Source organism: Pleurodeles waltl, chromosome 10, assembly GCF_031143425.1.
Source record: "Pleurodeles waltl isolate 20211129_DDA chromosome 10, aPleWal1.hap1.20221129, whole genome shotgun sequence".
Taxonomy (NCBI): domain Eukaryota; kingdom Metazoa; phylum Chordata; class Amphibia; order Caudata; family Salamandridae; genus Pleurodeles; species Pleurodeles waltl.
The window spans coordinates 1,043,455,580-1,043,473,577 of NC_090449.1; positions in this window are offsets into that span (position 1 = coordinate 1,043,455,580).

Consider the following 17,998-nt stretch of genomic DNA (forward strand, 5'->3'; position numbering starts at 1 on the left):
AGTACACCCAAATCCTTACAAAGAGCAAAAGCAGTGATAGCAACTAAGTAGTTCATCTAAAGTTGTCCAGTTGGGCTGCCTAATTTACACTTGTCTTCAACATTGGAATCCCCCCCAAACGGTTCCCCCATCCATGAATTCCTGAGGCAAATAAATCCAGGGTGACACCTTGGCATTCCATACTGGAGCTGTCATCACTTCTACAATTCCTGGAGACAGAGGGGCTATCTTCAGAACTCACTTGGGGAAAAAAAGAGCAGAGGGCAGCAGTACATCTGCCTTTTACGGAAGAAGGACTCATTCGTAACATCTTACCAATGAGACCTAAGTATGGTCAGTGGTGTTTCAACACGTGGGAAAATGAGTCCATCTCTCATTCATTTGGGAACAGGAACTACAAAAGTCATAGGAAGCCTCATATCACGTAGACATTTTTATTGGATGGCTCAGAGACTTGTGTGCTAAGCGGATTAAAGCTGACAGCCCTGCGCCTCCTCACCTCTCCTCCACGTACAACATGATGGACAATAGATACAGTAAAGCTGCTACGGAAATGAGTAGGGTACCAGAACAGAACTTTAATGGATCAAAACTTCTCCTTGAACAGAACTCAGCTCATTGAATTGGCTCAGTCTGCTCTTGTCTATCAGCAGTGGATTGCAGGGTTCCATGGAGACCTTCCTTGTCACTCCTGGTGTCCTCGGCCATGTGGCCGCATGCACTCAGTCACCTCACTTAAAGCTACATACTGAGATGACGTCCAGATCTAACTGGGATCTAGCTCCGCATAGGGTGTGGTGTCCATTTGTTAGATCCCAAAAACGTTCAAAACTCCAGTATTTAGGAATAAAATGCTAAAAGAAATCAGTGAAATAGAGACAGGAAATTGAGAAATACTGGATCTGGAAGGTATTATGGAGGGCTAGAGAAAAGAAAATGACCATATATGTAGTATCATGGCAGTGTTTGGAAGTAAACAGTAATGCAAGGTAACACTCACCTCTGCAATTGCAAAGGCCAAAATTGAGGTATGGGCATCCCGTATGGTGGTATGTGTAATCAGTGCACCTAAAGCGCAGGAGAATAGAGCAGAAAGGGGTGTCCCTACCACAACTGATATAGTTGAAACCCAGTTCATAATCGGACACACCAGGACTATTCCATCCTTCATACCATAACATAGCACAGCATAGCATAGCATAACATAGTTTAGCAGACTATAGCATAGCATAACATAACATAGCATAGCATAACATAACATAACATAGAGAACATTCCGCATAATTAGATATCTTGCACCCTCTCCTCACTAATTCATTTATAATGGGCTGGATATGTGGTAAAAAGATTCGGAGATTATGCGGACCCTTGTGGAACCCCACACTCAGTCTTAAGATCTGGTGCTTTAAAAGGTTCTAGTTGGACCGCTTGGGTCCTGTTGTCCAAAACAGCGGTAGCCCAGCTAAAATCTGTCCCTCTGAAGCCCACTAGCCATAATCAATCCAATAAAATCCTGTGGTCAACCGTATCAAGGGCTGTGGACCATACTGAATGCTGAAAGAAGTTCTACACTATTAAAAGTATTAGTTTCTCAACATGAACTTAGAAATATTCAAGAAACCCAAGCCATGCCCTGACGATGATGCCACTAGTGAACCAAGAGGTCACTTTCTCGTGTGCTTGGTGAACAAAACTGTTATTGTATATAGGGAAATATATATGAGTGAGATTTTTATGTAATGCACTGAAATTATTTACTTCGAAGAGCTCTCAAACATGACAGCTAAGAAAACAGAGGTAAAGTGTGAATTGAAGTGATTTGCTCAGGATCACACAATTTGTTCAAGCTGAGAAACTGGAATGTGCAAAGGAGCCACTGTATGGCTATCTCTCTCTATTTAACCCCATGTACAGAAAGGGCAATTGCTTGTGGTTAATTCCTTCAGGAGGTAAATTAGTACAATGAATTAATACACATCACATGGTTAATTCAGTCTACACAATGCCAAAATGAAAACCAAAGTCAGCCCTGACAAAATGTTCAAATCACCACTCCACTGCAGGAGGCAAGGACTAGGGTGGGGCGAGGTGTGAATGGTCGGGTTTTGGTAACCCATAATGCTCTGACTCCAGCATCCTAGCCTGCATCCCACTAGGAAAATATGAGACTCACAGAATGGCTAGTCCTCCCCTAGTTTGATACAAGAAGACTTTCTAGAAAAAAGTACAGAGTCAAGTGCAGGGGCATGAAAGACACTAAGGTGGTCATTCTGACCCTGGCGGTCTTTGACCGCCAGGGCGGAGGACCGCGGGAGCACCGCCGACAGGCCGGCGGTGCTCCAATGGGGATTCCGACCGCGGCGGTAAAGCCGCGGTCGGACCGGCACCACTGGTGGGCTCCCGCCAGTGTACCGCCGCCCCATTGAATCCTCCACGGCGGCGCAGCTTGCTGCACCGCCGCGGGGGATTCCGACCCCCCCTACCGCCATCCAGATCCCGGCGGTCGGACCGCCGGGATCCGGATGGCGGTAGGGGGGGTCGCGGGGCCCCTGGGGGCCCCTGCAGTGCCCATGCCACTGGCATGGGCATTGCAGGGGCCCCCGTAAGAGGGCCCCTACATGTATTTCACTGTCTGCTGCGCAGACAGTGAAATACGCGACGGGTGCAACTGCACCCGTCGCACAGCTTCCACTCCGCCGGCTCGATTCCGAGCCGGCTTCATCGTGGAAGCCTCTTTCCCGCTGGGCTGGCGGGCGGTCTGAAGGCGACCGCCCGCCAGCCCAGCGGGAAAGTCAGAATGACCGCCGCGGTCTTTCGACCGCGGAACGGTAATCTGACGGCGGGACTTTGGCGGGCGGCCTCCGCCGCCCGCCAAGGTCAGAATGAGGGCCTAAGGGCCTGATTCTAACTTTGGAGGACGGTGTTAAACCGTCCCAAAAGTGGCGGATATACCACCTACCGTATTACGAGTTCCATAGGATATAATGGACTCGTAATACGGTAGGTGGTATATCCGCCACTTTTGGGACGGTTTAACACCGTCCTCCAAAGTTAGAATCAGGCCCTATGGGCCTGATTACAACTTTGGCGGATGGGGTTAATCCGTCCCAAATGTGACGGACATCCCACCCCCCGTATGAGCCCATTATATCCTATGGAACTCGTGATACTGCAGGCGGGATATCCGTCACATTTGGGACGGATTAACTCCCTCCGCCAAAGTTGTAATCAGGCCCTGTATGTCATGTTAATATTGCTGGCTTCCCCTCACCTTCCAAACAGAACATTATGACACCTTATTGAAGGCAATTACAAAGATTAGCAGAAAAGAGAGCTCTCCAACATCCCTCAGAATTTTCTCCCCAGTTACAAGCCTTCAATTGGAGATAGACGTGCAAAAACACAGAAATCTGGGGAGGCGGAGAAGCTCAAAAGCACATTTCGGAAGTTGTGCATGTGCTCACTAGTTCTGACTTTTAGAAACTGGACTAGGAAGGGCAAGAAGCAGAGCCTGGCATTGTCTTCTGTTTTCCAGCTGCAGCTGTGCCGATTAAGAGTCATTTGCAATGTGTGCAGTAATAAAACCCATCCCAGGAGGTCTCGCTGTGCCTCCACAAGACCATAAACTTCAAACTAAAAATCTCAGAATGCACAACCAGTGCCCTAAACAGCTTATGGACTATGACCATTAGAAATGCCATAAAAAGCTGCTCAAAGCTGCTCAAAGCTGCCAGCTTATTGAAAACCATAAACTGCGGCCCATATTCATACTTTTTTTGCGCCGCATTTGCGCCGCTTTTTGATGCAAAAGCGGCGCAAACTTACAAAATACAATTGTATTTTTGCTGTTTTGGCAGCCTAGCGTCAACACAGTTACTCTTACACCATGGTACAAGGGTGTCTGCATTGCAGGTAGAATTATTTTTGTGCAGAAAGAGTCACCTTCCTGCACAAAACAATCCTGGGATGTGTTTTCCTCTTCCTGTATGTCCTGCATTCTGCAGCACACATAGAAAAATGAGAAAACGAGGAGAAACAAAGGTATTTCTCCTCATTCCACCTCCCCTGTGGTGACGTAAGGTTTTGGCGCACCACCATGTTTACGTGGCCTTGTAAAACTGTGTTGCGTGGGAACACCCACTGCAATGCCCCTGGATCGTCTCCTTGGTGCGGAGTGAGGCAACGTAGCGATTTGCATGGCTTTGCCTTACTCCATATCTATGAGACCATTCAAAACCACGCAAAGTGGCTTTGTGTGGCCTCATAAGTATGCTTGAAAGGTTTGCGCGGTGCAAGGGCATGGATGTCATTTAGGGTTCGCTTTTGCGACCCCCTGGCACTGCCTTTGTGATCCCTGGCCTCGGAGGTGGCAAATTAAGTGCCAGGAACACAACCGCACCTCCTCCTTAAGGACCTCAGTTGGGGCTCTACTCCCTTTGCTTTCTGTCAGTTTTTATTACACTAATAGTGAATGTTAATATATTATTCACCTATTCGTGAAATAAAAATGGAGTACAGTTAGCTAAAATATGCCCTTCCATAGCAGCTGAGGTAAGTAAAAATGCTTTTAAATGTGTGTTGTGTGCGTGCTTGCGGGTGAAAGTGTGTTCATGTGAGAGACAGTGTATGCAAGTGCGATTTTGTGCGTATGGATAAGCATGTTTGTGAAACTGAAGAGCAAAGGGCGTGTGATGTCACTTCCGCTACCGCTGGCATTTTTTGTGAATTGACGTCCATGCGCAAGCAGCTCATAAGTATGCTCCGTTGTTTTTAACTCCACAGTGAATTAAACCACGTGCAGTGCAGCGTTTTTGTCAGATTTCAGCTCTCCGAGGCTGCATTTTCAATGCCATTCAGCCATTCTAGGCCCACTTTCGATAAACAAGCCTCATTCAATGCAGCCCGTCTCCATCTTCGCCTTTCTTCCTATTGTCTGGGGCTTCGCTTTGTAGCTTTCTTGTCATAAGTGGCTTGAAGCGGGTTGCTTTTGATTTCGATTGCTTTGGAATTCCGCGCCTCTTCCCTTTGTGGATGTAAAAATGTTTCCATTTTATGGATCAAAGGGTGGGCATCGCGCGCGGGGCGCGTGCCGGCGCTCAGACTGTAGACAGAATCAGGTCAGAGGAGCCAGGGAGGCAGGGGACCGGGAGGGTGGGCGCGAGGCCACAGCTCTATCCGGGGCGAGGCCGTGGTGCAGCAGGTGCAGTGGCACCGCGGCCCATGGATCTGAGAGGCCACTGCCCTCCAATGGTAGCCGCTTTTACTACCAAACCAGGGTGTTGGGAGCACATTTTGCATGCTTGCTTTAGGGCCCATGGCACTCTTGCTGCACCACTGGATTGAGTGGGGGGGGGAGGGGGCTTAATTTAGGATGAGCAGGGACGTAGCTTCAGGGGGGTGTTTGGGGTGTTACTAGGGCTTAATTTGTGCCAGTGTTTTCTGGTGCTGAGCACCAGCACTACATTTTTTAACACAGGCACTTGTTTATGAAAGTACACCACATGGTGGCGCTTTCAGTCTATTTTTGCAGCACAGCACCAATATTTTGCAGTGCATGGTATCAGAAAATGATAAAACTTGCAGTTCCAGGGAGTCCCTACAGCCTGGGACTACCTGCAGTAGACCAGAATGTCACACTTAAGTGTGATTGTGCGTACGAAATGCAAGCACCGCCATTTTGGTAGCAACGGAAAGGGCTGTAGGTGATGCAGCAGAAGCAAACACCTAGGGCCCCGGTACTTAAATTTTTACAAATTAAGCAATGGGTGTTACTTCCCCCCCCCCCATTAAATGTATTTTCTGATAAATAGTTGGATACAAGTGTGTTCAGTCAGGTATTGTGAGATGTCAGCCTGACTGTCTGAAAATCTGAAGCTCACACTCCCGAATCTTACTGACCAAGCTATGCCCCTGAGGATAAGTTAGGGTGACCAGACGTCCCTGATTTCCCCACACAGACACGGTTTTTAGAGGGGTTTCCCAACGCTTTTCCTAATTGTAAATAAATGTCCTGGTTTTTGGAACAAAGGTCATATTATTAAATAAATGACCTGGTTTTTGGGACAAAGGTCATATCATCTAGGGAAGCATAAATTAAAGAGGCCTACAAAGTATAAAATCCTTAAAGTAATTTATCTGTTACTGTCAGGCAACACAGTCCCTTGTCCGCTCCCAGCAGAGAGACGGGGTGGGGGGCAGAGGAGGTGGGTGGGGGCAGGTTGGGGGTGCAGGGTGGGAGGCTAAGTCATAGCTAATTTTATATATGTAATCTTGTACATGTGTGTGTGTGTGTGTATATATGCGTGTGTGTGTGTGTGTGTACATATATATATCCACACACACACACACATATAGGCACACATTCACAAAGCTACACAAAAACGTGACAGGACAGATATAAAAGTGAGTAATGTATTTAGTCCTTCTTTTATGTCTGACCTGTCCTGGTTTTTGCTCCTCAAAATCTGGTCAGTCTAGGATAAGTGCACATACTGTACACAGACAACCACAAAGTAGTGGAAATTATAACAACACACTGGATAAAACATAGTGGGGAAAGAGAATACATTTTCTGGTCAACCTTGGAGAAGCATAGCTCAGGAAAACAGGAGTAAAGGCGCAAAGGAGTCCTTAGCTCATACTCAGCTATCACTTCTGACAGAAGCAACTGACTTTGCAAAGGCAAAGTACCAGTTTGCAATGTAGCATTGTGATTTATAAGCACTATTACAAAATACAAGACATGTATTGTGAGCCATCGAAGGTTGCAAGGAAAGGGGGAAGCAAAGGCTTGCTGCCCACCTGATGGTTTGCAATGGCGTGTACAAATGCTTTACGACTATTCATTCATTCTTTCGCACAGGACAGCACGGTTGCTCCTGCAGAGGGAAGGTGGTAAACATTTGCACTGTGTAAGCTGACAGCAGGGCCGGCTTTAGGGGGGTGCAAGCGGTGCGGTCGCACCAGGTGCTGACCTAGATTGGGGGGTGCTGACCTCAGGGAGCGCAGTGTTTAGCAATAACTTAGAAACTTGTGATTTAATAGCACGCGATGATAAGTTCCTTGTGCGTCCAGCCTTCAGGAAGCAATTAAAATGTCAAAATACCTCTTGTGATTAATGTTCCTGCTAGGGAGAGAGGTGGGAGTTTTGTCTAGTGGCAGCTTTGACTCACCATAAAGTAGCTCAGAGGGTTAATATGCCTGCTGCAAGGAACAAACCTGTGGATAGCTGAGTAGATTAGTAAGGCCAGCCTTTACAAGCTCTTTAAAACAAATAAATGTATATTAAAGGGGGCTGAGGTGAGGGGCACATTTTCGAATGGTAGTTAGGGAATCTGATGCGGTGGTCATGGGGTGGAGGGAGCCAAAACAGACTGTCGCACAGGGTGCCACCAGCGCTAAAGCCGTCCCTGGCTGACAGTGTATGCAGTGGGTGACCACTTATGCTGTGCATGCACAGGTGACTAACGTTGGATGGTGGAGACAATGGTCCCAAAGAGCACTGCGTTCCCTCCCATGCCACAGGGGGCACGATGGAGGCCATTGCAAATCTGAATTTGTGGAACGAAGTCTGTTGTCCCTTGGAGGCCTCTGGCTCCACATTATCGACTTTGTGCAACAACATGATTTGTGCCTCATTATTAATGAGGTGGGTACTTTGCAACTTAAAAATAAAAATAAAGAGCAAACTCCTCACTGGACTACATTTACATTTTTGTTTGGCATGCCCTTTAATATTTTGTTTCTTTTTTTAAAAAGAAAAAAAACAATGGGGCATATTTAAGAAAAGTTGCACTGCACACATTGCAACACCACTTTCCTGCACCCCTTAGCACCTCTCTAATGACACCATGTGTGTGCCGTATTTGAAATACGTCGCACCATGGCAGCAGTTAGGAAACTTTTTACACCAATCCTGCAAAGCCCATTAAGGCCCATTGTAAGCAATGGTGTGCCTCGTTTTAACGCCTGCTACCAGCAGGCGTTAAAAGTGCTAAAAAAAAATGATGCAAAGTAATCTGTTAGATTTCTTTGCACCATTTGTTTGCCCACCCTCCCCCCCCCCAACTGGGGAACGCCCTCTTTGCATACATTATGCCTGGAGCAGGCATGTAGCACAAAGGATTACACAGCGGCGCAATGCATGCAGTGTGCCACTTTGTAAATATGGTGTGGTGATCTTGGCCTCGGGCCACATTTGCATAAAAAATTACTCTAATGCGGCGCAAGGAGGCGCTAGGCACTCTTAAATATGCCCCAATATTTTTAAAGCTCAGATGGAATATCTAGCGCCTTCCCCGCAATAAATGAACAGTGGAAAAAGAGGGGAGTGTAATGGTGGGAGTGTCCCCTCCCCCTTCGTCCCCCAGGGAAGGATGTGAGTAGAGGGGGTGGCTCTAGTGATGTCCTCCTCTGTCATTGCATAAGGATCTCTTGCATCATTTAACATCTTCCATGTGCAGAACAGGTTGGGAGGACTATCTTGCGTGACACTTATCATGCCAGCATGCATGCTTCACGTTAAAATGTCTCACAAGATACAGCGGGACACTACTTTGAAGACAGCAAGCCTCGGTACCACATTTCCATAGTGCACTAGCCTCCCATGTGCACAAAGTATGCAAAACTGCTAAATGCAAAATTTTGAGAAACTTAATGAATTTCAGATAATGTGAAATTAAAAAATGATGCAAATTTCGCTGGCATAATTGAAAATTCGCTCAGACCTAACATCAACCTTAATTGTCCCACAAGTGACTATGGAGTTTTTTAAGGAATAGACATGAAAGGGCAATTTTTGATTTGCTAATAAATCTTCCCAACATTCACCAACCTGCTCCACAAAATTCAGAGAAACACTTATGTCCCCTACAAATGATTATGAAAAATGTTATGCAAAATAATTGTCAGAAGATCAAGGAAATATTAGAGCTGGGTTACCAAAGGCACACCTTTAAAATCAGTTCCAAACTTTGATGTTTCTGGATGGAACACTCAAGAGCAAATAAACCAAAATTCACAAACTTTGGTTGCAACAAGAGCCTGGCTTCATTTGACGTCTTTTCTCGATTTAATGAGTTTTCATTCGTCCAGTTTTGATAAACGAGAGAATATTTTATAAGAATAAGAACTGTCTGAACGGTTGTCTGAAGATGTATGAAACGTGTATGTCATACTTATGGAAAGCGTCAACTTGAACTAACTATTATACGTGGCAGTATGTGTACTGTATGTAAAAAAGTCACTTTAAGTAAAATGGTGAGATTAAATTCAAATGATATCTGGATTTTTCCAAATATTAAAATGCAACAAAAAAATCGAACTGTCCAATGTGCATACGCATGTCAAATGCTTACGAAGAGCACAATTCAGAATCTGCAGTAACAACAAGCATTTTCAATTCAATAGGTCTCGCAAATTTGAACACCTTGTCATCTTTTGACAACAGCGCCCACAAGAAAAAATACAAAAGAAAACATGAGTAGAAACTGAGAAAAGACGACAACAAAATAAAACAAAGTTAGCTTTAAAAAATAAAACTTTGCAATTTTGTTTGCCCTGCTAGGCACGTTTTTGCCAGTCACAAGCCTTCTCTTTGCGGGGCTCTGGAAATTAAAATGAACAGAATAGTACCCCAGTCACGTCGAGAGCAGCAAATGGGCACTAATTACGTTGAAATTAATTAGTGATTGATCCCTGCTCCACACAGAGGAATGGAAATGATGCCAGGCATGCCTTGATGAATTGTGAGGCTACAAAGAAGAGTGCCACGCAAAGCAACAAATGGTGAGCAACAGGCGGGCTCCAAGCCCTTTACTTAACACAACAGTGTCTCGCATGCGGGACGCATGCGCAAGCGCATGCACTCGCAGGCTCGACACTAAAAAGGTAATAGACACATGGGTTCTATAATGCATATTTTCAGGTCTCACATTTGTTTTCTATCGGACGAGAACACCCATAACTTACCCTCTATCATTGATGGAAGCTGGGCTTACCTGTATCTCCCACACTGTCAGAGGTGGATAGATGTTGGATGCTATCGAGCGAATCCTATTGATTTATATGCTGCCTCTCATGGATTGAGTGCTAAAAGACCAGGATTTTATGTTGTAAACGAAGGAATTACATCACAAGCTAACTGAATTGTAAACAAACACATGTTAATTTTAGAACTGTTAAGTTTAGACATGTTAAGTTGAGACTAGTAATGTTTAGACTAGTTGAGTTTAGACTAGTTAACTTAGTTAAGCTTAGACATGTTAGGTTTAGTTTAGTTTTTTTTAAATGTAATGTTACTGGATTTGTAGAGCGCACGTACACCGGAGCGGTTTCTTTGTGCTAAGGTCACAGAAGAATTGAGTGCAGCTCATGAGGGCTCAGTTGTATTCTTGGTTAATAAGCCATTTTTTTTGTGATTGCCTGAAACTCATGTGGGGGGGCTCTTATCATGAGTGGTAGGGGCGTTCCAGATGCGGGGGGCCAACACTGATAATCTCGAGCCTCCCAGTTTCTGCTTGTTGAATCTGGAGATGGTGAGGTGGGTTATGTAAATGGATCAGAGATTTTGGTTGTGGGCGTATTTTTGAATATGGGATGCTATGAAGGCTGGGTTACTTCTGTGTAGGGATTTGAAAGTTATGCAGCCCATCTTGAAGTTGGTGCTTTGTTCTACAGGAAGCCAGTGAGCTTTTCCCATCAGGAGGCTTATGTAGCAGTGTCTGGGTTGATGGAAAAATAATCTAGCTGCCTGGTTCTGGGCAAGTTGGAGTCTGCTCTTGAGGCCCTTGGGAAGACCTAGGTAGGGAGAGATAGCATACCCGATCCTAGAGATAACCAGGGCCATGACTACTTGGGCATCAGCAGGAACAAATTTGCTAATTTTCCTAATTCATCTGAGTTGCAAAAAAACAGGAAGAAGTGACCACTCCTGGCTGGAGTTTCATAGAGAACCACTCATCAGTGAGGGCCCCCTAAACTTTTTACTAATTTCTTAGGCTGTGGGGTGGGCAGGCACCCATCGTTGGTGGCCAGAATGAGGGACACCAAAGACTGAGCTTTTTTGAGGTTATGCCAATTTCCATTTCAGAATTTAGCTTTAGATGATTGCTGTTCATCCAGTCATATAACTTGCCAGTAACTGCATGTAGTGTGCAAAGTTGTAGACTCTAGCGTTCATCTGTTTTAAGGTATGTTCTATGGGGCAGTTGTACAGGTTGAATAGGTGAGGGGACAGGGAGGATCCCTGGGGTGCTCAGCAGTTCAACTGAACCTTGGATGAGCTGAAGGAGGGCAGGCAAACCAACTGCGAGTGATGTCTGAGGAAGGAGACAATCCAGTTAAGAGCTGTGCTTTGCAGTCCCGTGGCCTCGACACGGCCCACCAAGAGGTCATGGTCCACCTTGTCGGAGGCCACCTATAGGTCAAGGAGCGCTTGGGTGATACCTCTGTCAACTTCGTCTCTCAAGTCATCCACCCCAAGTGGAGTGACGAGCAAGGTCGGCCTCTAGTACCTTCGATAGGTAAGGAAGCAAAGAAATTGGTTGGTAGTTTTTATGATAAGTGGACCTTCGCCAGACTTGTTTTGAAACAGTACTACAATAGCCTCTTTAAAGGGGCTAAGGACAATGCCTTGGGTGATGGATGAATTAAGGAGGGATATAGCCAGCCCCCTGCTCCTACAGAACTATATACATCTGATCCACTTAGGGGCCCAGAACATTGAGGGGAGTGGTGACCATTGCAGAGCCCCCACCAACTCACCATCCTCTTAGGAGCTACATCAGGAGCATAGTAAGATGTTTCCAGTTGGGCACTGGTCCCCACCTGCTCTGCTAATCTATCTCCAACCGTCTCACTCACCCCTCATGATGAGCTGTGGATATCCAAAACAGCACAAACTTCTCTTTGAACAACCCCAACCCAAGAGACATCCCAACTTCCATTCTGATGCAGAGAAGCCTGTGAACAGTGGTGCAGGGCTGGAGCCCTCCACTGCCACCACAGCCATATTGGCCAAGCTGCGTGCCGTTTCACTCTATAGACTCCCGCTTTGACAACAGTCGCCTCGACCACATGTACAAGCGTTTGGAGCGGCAATGCACCAGACTAGATGAGGTGGAAGAAAAGATCTCTGGCCTAGAGGACAACGCTGGTACATGAAAAAGCACCTAGAGTTGCTGGAACGTATTCTGAAGATGGTGGCAGCCAAAAGCGAGAACTTGGAGGAACGCTCGCATCTCAATAATATCTGTATAATGGGCATTGCAGAAACTACTAACATGGGCCACCCGGACACCTTTGTTGAACAACTCCTTACAGAGCTTTTTGATTGTGGCAGTTTCACTTCCACTTTTGTGGTTGAACGCACCTACATGTTGTTGGGCCCCAAAACTCGCATTGAAGCCCTGCATCATCTGATCATAGTGTGACGCCTTAGCTACAGGGATCAAGAAACAGCACTGCGACTAGCCCACAAATATGGGCCTCTGCAGTACCAGTGCTCTGCTGTCTCTCTCTACCCAGACTTTACAGCCACTGTTCAGGAAGCTCGCCGCAAGTACTCCGACACTAAAAACACATTGCGTATAATTAGGCTTAAATACTCTATGTTATATCCCGCAAGGCCCCGTGTTGAGGTAGGAGGACGAACGCAGATTTTTGATACACTTGCTGAGGTCGTGACTTTTTGCAAACAACACTCCGCTTCAGATATCTCCTCTTGTCATAACACCCTTGATTAGACCCATCACTATCATCATCAACACAGCGCTCCTTGAACTGAGAGATGTCTTCTCCTTGTACCCTAGACTCTGGAATTGTAGACAGTTGCCATAATGTCTTTTCCTCCCTCCCTTCCCCCACCAGGGGATGAGGGCTTGGAGGTGTTACACTTTGTACATGCACAATATACCCTTTATGGAACCTGTCTTTTTTGTTTTAGGTTGCAGTAATGCTTATCTACTTTCCAAGTATTAATGTTCAGGTGTCCTGCACTGCCGGAGCATTGCCTCCCCATATGGTGTACACCGCCCTGTTAACTTCTGGGATGTTTATGTTTGTGGTGGAATGGTCTTGTATGGGGTTTAAGAGTTTGCCAGATGTTTTGTCGTCTGGTGTGGTTGGGGGACTTGTTAATTGTTTGACATATGTTTGTATGTTTTGTACCACATCCAGGAGCTCCATATACTTTCTTTCCCAGACATGACTCCCTTTTCCCTATAGGCATAGATGACACCATGTGACAATAGACAACATCAGTCAGACGTCACTTTCTTTACATGGAACAGTCTTGGTCTCAACAACTCGCGGAAGGGAAAGCAGGTCCTTGCTTACCTCTCCCATCACGGGTCAAGGTGGCATTCCTGCAAGAGGTACGCCTATCTCCTAATTTATCCCACATGTTTGCGGCCACATGGGGAGTCCACTGCTACTTGTCATTTTACAGCTCCAACTCACAGGGGGGTTGCATCCTCATTCACAAGAGCGTCCCTTTCTCCCTCAATACGAGCTTCACAGATCCGGATGGCCACATGTATTGCTATTCAGCACATTGGCAGGTACCCATGTCCTTTTGCCTAATGTGTACAGCTCAAAAGTTGATATGCCTAATTATTATCAATCCATACATTCCTTTATGGGGCGTGCAGATGCAGATGTCATCATTATGGGAAGTGACTTTAATTTGATACAGACCCCCCTGATAGACACTACCACTACCCATATGTACAGTAAACCACAGGCCCGCGCTGCCCTTCAGGATACCATTGACAATTATGCGTTACATGGCACCTGGCATGCACAGCATTGGATAACATTGGACTACACGTTTTATTCCTCACTACATAACATCTGGACAAGGCTTGATTACTGGCTCCTCTCTGCCAAGGGTGTGCATTGGATAGCACACTCTTACCTTGTATGTTGTCGGACCACTGCCCGGTCCTCTTGGCGCTGTGGTTTCCATATGGGTGTGGCCTGGAACAAATATGGCGATTCCCGAATGAGGCGTTACATGACCCATTTTTTTGCTCTGAACTACATGCCGCTATAGAAGAATATGTTTCCGTTAATATTGAGTCAGTTGATACACAGGCTACCCTCTGGGAAGCCTTCAAAGCATATATCCTGCCCAGTCTTCCAAACACACTGACATATTGCATGATACTAGATCACAATTAACGCGACTTAAGTCAGTCTTGCATGACCTCGACTGTGCGGACGTGGAACAAATATGTCCCCACAACTTTACCTTTGAGCATCCCTCATGTCCGACTTTCATGATCCTGCAGATAGGGATGTGAGGTACTTGGGTAGACTTGCCTTGGCTAGATGCTATGGCAAAGGTGAGTGTCCCAGTCGTACCCTGGCATGGCTTCTCCACCTGAACCGCTCCAGTGGGTACATTCCACAGTTGTGATCCCCCTCCAGACACACTATTTCTAATAACACTGATATAATGTCTGAACTCTTACACTAATATACCACACTCGCATCACTGATGATCCGGAGGCACTTTCGAATACCTAGAAGAAGTCGAGATGGTCTGGCTCAACAATCGGCAACAAAAGTTCCTTAGCAAATTCATTACATATGATGAAATCATTCAGGCTATCAGTTCCCTTGCTGGGATTAAAGCTCCTGGTTTAGATAGCCTCACAGGTGCCTTCTATATGGCCCATAAACAACACTTGGTGCCTCATCTCCTTGCTCTGTGCACTGAATGCCTTAAAATGGGCCACCTGCCACCTTGTCCATGCAAAGCATTGATCACGATCCTTCCTAAACCAGGCAAAGACCCCTGCTTATGCTGCTCCTGGTGCACTCTCTCCTTACTTAACTTTGACAATAAAATACTAGCTAACGTTCTTGCTACCTTCTTGTCCTTGCTAATGGAAGAACTTATTACACCTGTCCCATCTGAATTCGTTCCCCATAGTTCCACCTTCCTTAATTTGCGGACTCTCTTCACAGTCCTAAATAAAATCTCCTCCAGGGTCTCCATGGTGGTGCTGTTATTAGTCGCAGAAAAAGCATTTGACTCCCTGGAGTGAACATTTTTGAGGGCATCCTGAATAAAATTGATCTTCCCTGCAATTTTACATCCCTTATCATGCATCTTTATCCGGATCTTGTGGGCCCGGCTGCAAGTAAACAGCTCCCGGTGGGACCCTTCTTCATCACTAGGGGGACTAGGCAGGGCTGTCCTCTATCCCCTTTAATTTTTATCCTTGGCATGGATCCTTTGGCTCACCACCTTCAGGAGAGACCCCTCCGTCAAGACCTACCACTTTCCAGCGGTCGCTTTTTACTTTTCATGTATGCTGATGATATATTGCTTTTTGTCCACCAGCCTGCTGAAAACATCCGACCATTGATTAGTGAAGTTACACAATACGGAAAACTTTCCCGCCTTCAAATAAATTGGGACAAGTTAGAAATCTTCCCTTTAACCAAAGGTACAGTTCCAGCACCCGTGTCCTACCCACTCACCTGGAGCACCAACTCAGTTAAATATCTGGGAATTCACATTCACAGGGATAAAGACCAGATCATAAGACTTAACTACGAGCCTACGATTGACAAAATCTCCACCCAGGTAGACATCTGGATCAAGCTTCCGCTCTCCATGGCTGGTCGAATAGCTATTTTAAAAATGGTCGTTCTTTCTCAGCTCCTTTACCTTTTTCTTAACATTCTCCTTCCCTTGACACAACGTGTTTTTATCACATTTCAAGTTCTTTTTTCAAAATTGATATGGGCTGGCCTACAGCCCTGCATTCGCTTGGTAAATTTTGACCCTGCCCTATGAGCAGCAGAGGTCTTGTGGTACCAGATCCACAGTTTTATTACCTGGCCGCAGACGCCCGGATTCCTTGACTTACATTGAAGAGAGACCAGATTGACAAGCTTCCCTTCTCTTCTATTCTTCCCGAAGGGATCCCCTTGGATCCCTCTGATATTCAAACACTCTCCACAACTTGTTGGGCTTGGTGAAGGCTTCGCCGTGCACTACGGGGAGGCCTTCTCTATTCTCCCCACATCCCACTGATAGACAATCCGTGGGTCTCAGTCACCCGAGAGAAACTGGTGCAGGAATTTCTTTGTGATCATGAACTCCGTATGGTGGGAGTGTCTTCCGAAATGGCCACGCACTTTCTCATTCTGATGATGTTAGATTCCACAATGCATCCCAGATGAACCGTTTCTTGCTCACCTGACTACATCACACCCTACACACCAATGTCTCTTTCCATCCACTGGCCCTTGACAACTTTCTGCCTCTGACCTTACTTATCATGAACCCTGAGGACGACTACTTAATTTCTCAATGATACTGGGTCTGTATTACCCTTACTCCTGACTCCATACACATGGTGTGGGTGGCAAGGGAGGCAGACCTGTGTGCTCCCCTCTCCAACAAAGTTTGGTCTTATTGTTGTTCTCAAATCAAGTTAGATTCCATAAATCCTAAGCACAAATTGCTACATTTTACATTTCTGCATTGTGCCTACACAACGTCAAACTCCTAACGTGCATTGATCCCACACGCACATCCAAATGCCCTGAATGTCAAACCCTAAATGCTGACTTTGCCCACCTCAGTTGGACATGCCCTTTAATTAATCAGTAATGGTCCAGAATATTCTCCTTCCTTTCTGCCATGATTGGCGTCACTCTCGAACCTACTCCACTGATGGCCCTCTTGGAATATACCTATGATATCCCACTGGGCACTCGGCAGTTCGCATCTATTGCTCTGTTACTCGGAAAACGCGAAATAGCTCTTCACTGGGGCAGTGAACATGTACTTAAGGAGTCTGTTTTGCTGGGCGAGTATGTCCAAGTGTGCACAAATCAGCGATGACTACTTAAAGCTACAACCCCACAGATTAAAAGATATCTGGTCACCTCTATGAGACTATCTTTTTTCCTTGGAACCAGATATCGCGGATTGAATGTTTCACTATCACGTATTATGATCTGCCTTAAAGAGAATGTTCCCTATGAGATCTATTGATGTTTTCACTGTGTATACAATTGAAATGTTGGGTCCTTTTATGATCCCATTCCAGTATTTTCGCCTTTGACTAGTCTCTGTTTTTGTTGTATTATCCTAAAACCTGTAAATAAAATTTAAAAAATAAATAAAAGGAGGGATATATCCAGGTCTGGGAATGCAGAGAACACTATTTTTAGTATTTTAGGGGGACAAGTATTGTTGGGGGATTTCGACTTAACTTTAGTCAACAGGTCCACTAGGCGGAGAGAGTGATGGGGTGTTTGCCTTCTGGAAGAGTTGCATTGGGAGATATGCTGCAGGGTATACTGTCTTTTATCTGCTTGATTTTATCAATGAGAGTTGAGTGCATCGCATGGATTCTGTGTGGGTAGTATGGACATGGTTACTCTGAATTTGACAATTCGGAAACAATTGCAACAATCTTCTTGGATTTATTCTCTGAGTTTAGTACTTTATTAAAGAAGAAGGCGGATTTAGTTTGCAAAATGAGTTTCTTATATTCTTTGTGGAGATATGTATAGACTTCCTTTTTTTCAGGTGAATAGTTGTTTCACTATTTGTGTTCAGCCCATTGAAGATCAGGTCTGGCCAATTCCAATTCTTCAGAGAACCATTTAGACGCATCGTGACGTCTGGTCTGTTTAGCTTTATGGAGGGGTGCATGTGTGTTGCTGGCTACTGTTAATCATTTGGTGATTGCTTTCTCATTCCTGTCTATACATTCGGTTTGGTTAGGAAGAGTGCTGACCAGTGAATTGCAGAAAGAATTAAGATACACTCGGACCGGTTTCTGGGGAGGATTCCAGGGCTTGGGTGGGGTTAGCGGCGGGCTAGGCCAGTTAGTGAAAATTTGATAAGATGGTGGTCGGACCATGTGCAAGGGGAGACAGACCGTAAGATTAGACAGGGCTAGACTGGTGGACCAGACCTGGTCCAGTGTGCTTCCTTTATGATGGGTGGGTGAAAATACATGCT